This window comes from Bombus pyrosoma, unplaced genomic scaffold (genome assembly GCF_014825855.1).
Source record: "Bombus pyrosoma isolate SC7728 unplaced genomic scaffold, ASM1482585v1 HiC_scaffold_4725, whole genome shotgun sequence".
In the NCBI taxonomy this organism is placed as follows: domain Eukaryota; kingdom Metazoa; phylum Arthropoda; class Insecta; order Hymenoptera; family Apidae; genus Bombus; species Bombus pyrosoma.
Window position 1 is genome coordinate 388,097 of NW_025219985.1, and position 8,207 is coordinate 396,303.

Sequence of the window (8,207 nt, forward strand, 5' to 3'; positions counted from 1 at the left end):
ATAGTATTACGTTATAAGGTATAACGTTATATAGTATTACGTTTTAACGTGTAACGATATGTAGTATTACGATATAACGTATAACGTGATGTAGTATTACGATATAACGTTTAACGTTATATAGTATTACATTATAACGTATAACGTTATATGAAATTACGTTATAACGTATAACGTTATGTAGTATTACGATATAACAAATAACGTTATGTAGCATTACGTTATAACGTAAAACGTTATATAGTATTGCGTTATAACATATAACGTTATGTAGCATTATTATATAACGTACAACGTTATATAGCATTACCTTATAACGTATAACGTTACATCGTATTACGTTATAACGTATAACGTTATATACTATTACGTTATAACGTTTAACGTTATATAGTATTACGTTATAACGTATAACGTTATATGGTTATACGTTTTAACGTATAACGTAATGTAGTATTACGATATCACATATAACGTTACATAGTATTACGTTATAACGTATAACGTTATATGGTTATACGTTATAACGTATAACGTTATGTAGTATTACGATATAACGTATAACGTTATGTAGCATTACGTTATAAGGTATAACGTTATATGGTAATACGTTTTAACGTATAATGTAATGTAGTATTACGATATCACATATAACGTTATATAGTATTACGTTATAACGTATAACGTTGTGTAGTATTACGATATATCGTATAACGTTATATAGTAATACGTTGTAACCTATAACGTTGAATAGTATTACATTATAACGTATAACCCTATACAGTATTACGTTATAACGTATAACGTTATATAGTATTACGTTATAACGTATAAAGTTATATAGTATTACGTTATAACGTATAACGTTATATGGTTATACGTTATAACGTATAACGATATATAGTATTACGATATAACAAATAACGTTATGTAGCATTACGTTATAACGTATAACGTTATATGTTTATACGTTATAACGTATAACGTTATATAGTATTACGTTATAACGTATAACGTTATATAGTATTACGTTATAACGTATAACGTTATGTAGTACTACGATATAACAAATAACGTTATGTAGCATTACGTTATAATGTATAACGTTGTGTAGTATTACGATATATCGTATAACGTTATATAGTAATACGTTGTAACCTATAACGTTGAATAGTATTACATTATAACGTATAACGCTATACAGTATTACGTTATAACGTATAACGTTATATAGTATTACGTTATAACGTATATCGTTATGTAGCATTAGGTTATAACGTATAACGTTACATGGAACTACGTTATAACGTATAACGTTATATATTACTTCGTTTTAACGTATAACGTTATGTAGTATTACGAAATAGCGTTTAACGTTATATAGTATTACGTTATAAGGTATAACGTTATATAGTATTACGTTTTAACGTGTAACGATATGTAGTATTACGATATAACGTATAACGTTATGTAATATTACGTTATAACGTATAACGTTATATAGTATTACGTTATAAGGTATAACGTTATATAGTATTACGTTTTAACGTGTAACGATATGTAGTATTACGATATAAGGTATAACGTTATGTAGTATTACGATATGACGTTTAACGTTATATAGTATTACATTATAACGTACAACGTTATATGAAATTACGTTATAACGTAATGTAATATTACGATATAACATATAACGTTATGTAGCTTTACGTTATAACGTATAACGTTATATAGTATTGCGTTATAACGTAAAACGTTATGTAGCATTATTATATAACGTACAACGTTATATAGTACTACCTTATAACGTATAACGTTACATGGTATTACGTTATAACGTATAACGTTATATACTATTACGTTATAACGTTTAACGTTACATAGTATTACGTTATAACGTATAACGTTATATGGTTATACGTTTTAACGTATAACGTAATGTAGTATTACGATATCACATATAACGTTATATAGTATTACGTCATAACGTATAACGTTATGTAGTATTACGATACAACAAATAACGTTATGTAGCATTACGTTATAACGTATAACGTTGTGTAGTATTACGATATATCGTATAACGTTATATAGTAATACGTTGTAACCTATAACGTTGAATAGTATTACATTATAACGTATTACGCTATACAGTATTACGTTATAACGTATAACGTTATATAGTATTACGTTATAACGTATAACGTTATATAGTATTACGTTATAACGTATAACGTTATGTAGCATTACGTTATAACGTATAACGTTATGTAGTATTACTTTTTAACGTATAACGTTATGTGGTATTACCTTATAACGTATAGCGTTACATGGTATTACGTTATAACGTATAACGTTATATACTATTACGTTATAACGTTTAACGTTATATAGTATTACGTTATACAGTATAACGTTATATGGTTATACGTTTTAGCGTATAACATAATGTAGTATTACGATATCACATATAACGTTATATAGTATTACGTTATAACGTATAACGTTATATGGTTATACGTTATAACGTATAACGTTATGTAGTATTACGATATAACGTATAACGTTATGTAGCATTACGTTATAAAGTATAACGTGATATGGTAATACGTTTTAACGTATAACGTAATGTAGTATTACGATATCACATATAACGTTATATAGTATTACGTTATAACGTATAACGTTATATGGTTATATGTTATAACGTATAACGTTATGTAGTATTACGATAAAACGTATAACGTTATGTAGCATTACGTTATAACGTATAACGTTATGTAGTATTACTTTTTAACGTATAACGTTATGTGTTATTGCGATATAGCGTATAACGTTATGTAGTATTACGTTATAACGTATAACGTTATGTAGCATTATGTTAAAACGTATAACGTTATGTTGAATTACGTTATAACGTATAACGTTATATGGTAATACGTTTTAACGTATAACGTTATGTTGTATTACGATATAACGTATAACGTTATATACTATTACGTTATAAAGTTTAACGTTATATAGTATTACGTTATAACGTATAACGTTATGTAGTATTACGTTATAGGGTATAACGTTATATGGTAATACGTTATAACGTATAACGTTATGTGGTATTACGATATAGCGTATAACGTTATGTAGTATTACGATATCACGTATAGCGTTATGTAGTATTACGATATAACGTATAACGTTATATGTTTATACGTTTTAACGTATATCGTAATGTAGTATTACGATATCACATATAACGTTATATGGTATTACGTTATAACGTATAACGTTATATGGTTATACGTTATAACGTATAACGTTATGTAGTATTACGATAAAACGTATAACGTTATGTAGCATTACGTTATAACGTATAACGTTATGTAGTATTACTTTTTAACGTATAACGTTATGTGTTATTGCGATATAGCGTATAACGTTATGTAGTATTACGTTATAACGTATAACGTTATGTAGCATTATGTTAAAACGTATAACGTTATGTTGAATTACGTTATAACGTATAACGTTATATGGTAATACGTTTTAACGTATAACGTTATGTTGTATTACGATATAACGTATAACGTTATATACTATTACGTTATAAAGTTTAACGTTATATAGTATTACGTTATAGCGTATAACGTTATGTAGTATTACGTTATAGGGTATAACGTTATATGGTAATACGTTATAACGTATAACGTTATGTGGTATTACGATATAGCGTATAACGTTATGTAGTATTACGATATCACGTATAGCGTTATGTAGTATTACGATATAACGTATAACGTTATATGTTTATACGTTTTAACGTATATCGTAATGTAGTATTACGATATCACATATAACGTTATATGGTATTACGTTATAACGTATAACGTTATATGGTTATACGTTATAACTTATAACGATATATAGTATTACGTTATAACGTATAACGTTATATAGTATTACGTTATAACGTATAACGTTATGTAGTATTACGATATAACAAATAACGTTATGTAGCATTACGTTATAACGTATAACGTTATATGGTTATACGTTATAACGTATAACGTTATATAGTATTACGTTATAACGTATAAAGTTATATAGTATTACGTTATAACATATAACGTTATATAGAATTACGTTATAACGTATAACGTTATGTAGTATTACGATATAACAAATAACGTTATGTAGCATTACGTTATAACGTATAACGTTGTGTAGTATTACGATATATCGTATAACGTTATATAGTAATACGTTGTAACCTATAACGTTGAACAGTATTACATTATAACGTATAACGCTATACAGTATAACGTTATAACGTATAACGTTATATAGTATTACGTTATAACGTATAACGTTATATAGTATTACGTTATAACGTATAACGTTATGTAGTATTACGATATAACAAATAACGTTATGTAGCATTACGTTATAACGTATAACGTTGCGTAGTATTACGATATATCGTATAACGTTATATAGTAATACGTTGTAACCTATAACGTTGAATAGTATTACATTATAACGTATAACGCTATACAGTATTACGTTATAACGTATAACGTTATATAGTAATACGTTATAACGTATAGCGTTATATATTATTACGTTATAACGTATAACGTTATGTAGCATTAGGTTATAACGTATAACGTTATGTAGTTTTACGATATAACTTATAATGTTATGTAGCATTAGGTTATAACGTATAACGTTACATGGAACTACGTTATAACGTATAACGTTATATATTATTACGTTTTAACGTATAACATTATGTAGTATTACGAAATATCGTTTAACGTTATATAGTACTACGTTATAAGGTATAACGTTATATAGTATTACGTTTGAACGTGTAACGATATGTAGTATTACGATATAACATATAAGGTTATGTAGTATTACGTTATAACATATAACGTTAAATAGTATTACGTTTTAACGTATAACGTAATGTAGTATTGCGATATCACATATAACGTTATATAGTATTACGTTATAACGTATAACGTTATATGGTTATACGCTATAACGTACAACGATATATAGTATTACGTTATAACGTATAGCGTTATATAGTATTACGTTATAACGTATAACGTTATGTAGTATTACGATATAACAAATAACGTTATGTAGCATTACGTTATAACGTATAACGTTGTGTAGTATTACGATATAGCGTATAACGTTATATAGTAATACGTTGTAACCTATAACGTTGAATCGTATTACGTTATAACGTATAACCTTATATAGTATTACGTTATAACGTATAACGATATATAGTATTACGTTATAACGTATAACGTTATACAGTATTACGTTATAACGTATAACGTTATGTAGTATTACGATATAACAAATAACGTTATGTAGCATTTCGTTATAACTTGTAACGATATGTAGTATTACGATATAACGTATAACGTTATGTAATATTACGTTATAACGTATAACGCTATACAGTATTACGTTATAACGTATAACCTTATATAGTATTACGTTATAACGTATAACGTTATATAGTATTACGTTATAACGTATAACGTTATATAGTTTTACGATATAACTTATAACGTTATGTAGCATTAGGTTATAACGTATAACTTTACATGGAACTACGTTATAACGTATAACGTTATACAGTATTACGTTTTAACGTGTAACGATATGTAGTATTACGATATAACGTATAACGTTATGTAGTATTACGATATAACGCTTAGCATTATATAGTATTACATTATAACGTATAACGTTATATGAAATTACGTTATAACGTATAACGTTATGTAGTATTACGATATAACATGTAACGTTATGTAGTATTACCTTATAACGTATAACGTTATATGTTTATACGTTTTAACGTATAACGTAATGTAGTATTACCATATCACATATAACGTTATATAGTATTACGTTATAACGTATAACGTTATATGGTTATACGTTATAACTTATAACGGTATATAGTATTACGTTATAACGTATAACGTTATATAGTATTACGTTATAACATATAACGTTATGTAGTATTACGATATAACAAATAACGTTATGTAGCATTACGGTATAACGTATAACGTTATATGGTTATACGTTATAACGTATAACGTTATATAGTATTACGTTATAACGTATAACGTTACGTAGTATTACGATATAACTTATAACGTTATGTAGCATTAGGTTGTAACGTATAACGTTATGTAGTTTTACGTTTTAACGTATAACGTTATGTAGCATTAGGTTATAACATACAACGTTATGTAGTTTTACGATATAACTTATAACGTTATGGAGCATTAGGTTATAACGTATAACGTTATGTAGTTTTACGTTTTAACGTATAACGTTATGTAGCGTTAGGTTATAACGTACAACGTTATGTAGTTTTACGATATAACTTATAACGTTATGTAGCATTACGTTATAACGTATAACGTTATGTAGTATTACTTTTTAACGTATAACGTTATGTGGTATTACCTTATAAAGTATAGCGTTACATGGTATTACGTTATAACGTATAACGTTATATACTATTACGTTATAACGTTTAACGTTATATAGTATTACGTTATACCGTATAACGTTATATGGTTATGCGTTTTAGCGTATAACATAATGTAGTATTACGATATCACATATAACGTTATATAGTATTACGTTATAACGTATAACGTTATATGGTTATACGTTATAACGTATAACGTTATGTAGTATTACGATATAACGTATAACGTTATGTAGCATTACGTTACAAAGTATAACGTGATATGGTAATACGTTTTAACGTATAACGTAATGTAGTATTACGATATCACATATAACGTTATATAGTATTACGTTATAACGTATAACGTTATATGGTTATACGTTATAACGTATAACGTTATGTAGTATTACGATAAAACGTATAACGTTATGTAGCATTACGTTATAACGTATAACGTTATGTAGTATTACTTTTTAACGTATAACGTTATGTGTTATTACGATATAGCGTATAACGTTATGTAGTATTACGTTATAACGTATAACGTTATGTAGCATTATGTTAAAACGTATAACGTTATGTTGAATTACGTTATAACGTATAACGTTATATGGTAATACGTTTTAACGTATAACGTTATGTAGTACTACGATATAACGTATAACGCTATATACTATTACGTTATAAAGTTTAACGTTATATAGTATTACGTTATAACGTATAACGTTATATAGTATTACGTTATAACGTATAACGTTATGTAGTATTACGATATAACAAATAACGTTATGTAGCATTACGTTATAACGTATAACGTTATATGGTTATACGTTATAACGTATAACGTTATATAGTATTACGTTATAGCGTATAAAGTTATATAGTATTACGTTATAACATATAACGTTATATAGAATTACGTTATAACGTATAACGTTATGTAGTATTACGATATAACAAATAACGTTATGTAGCATTACGTTATAACGTATAACGTTGTGTAGTATTACGATATATCGTATAACGTTATATAGTAATACGTTGTAACCTATAACGTTGAACAGTATTACATTATAACGTATAACGCTATACAGTATAACGTTATAACGTATAACGTATTATGGTATTACGTTATAACGTATAACGTTATATAGTATTACGTTATAACGTATAACGTTATGTAGTATTACGATATAACAAATAACGTTATGTAGCATTACGTTATAACGTATAACGTTATATGGTTATACGTTATAACGTATAACGTTATATAGTATTACGTTATAACGTATAAAGTTATATAGTATTACGTTATAACATATACCGTTATATAGAATTACGTTATAACGTATAACGTTATGTAGTATTACGATATAACAAATAACGTTATGTAGCATTACGTTATAACGTATAACGTTGTGTAGTATTACGATATATCGTATAACATTATATAGTAATACGTTGTAACCTATAACGTTGAACAGTATTACATTATAACGTATAACGCTATACAGTATAACGTTATAACGTATAACGTATTATAGTATTACGTTATAACGTATAACGTTATATAGTATTACGTTATAACGTATAACGTTATGTAGTATTACGATATAACAAATAACGTTATGTAGCATTACGTTATAACGTATAACGTTGCGTAGTATTACGATATATCGTATGA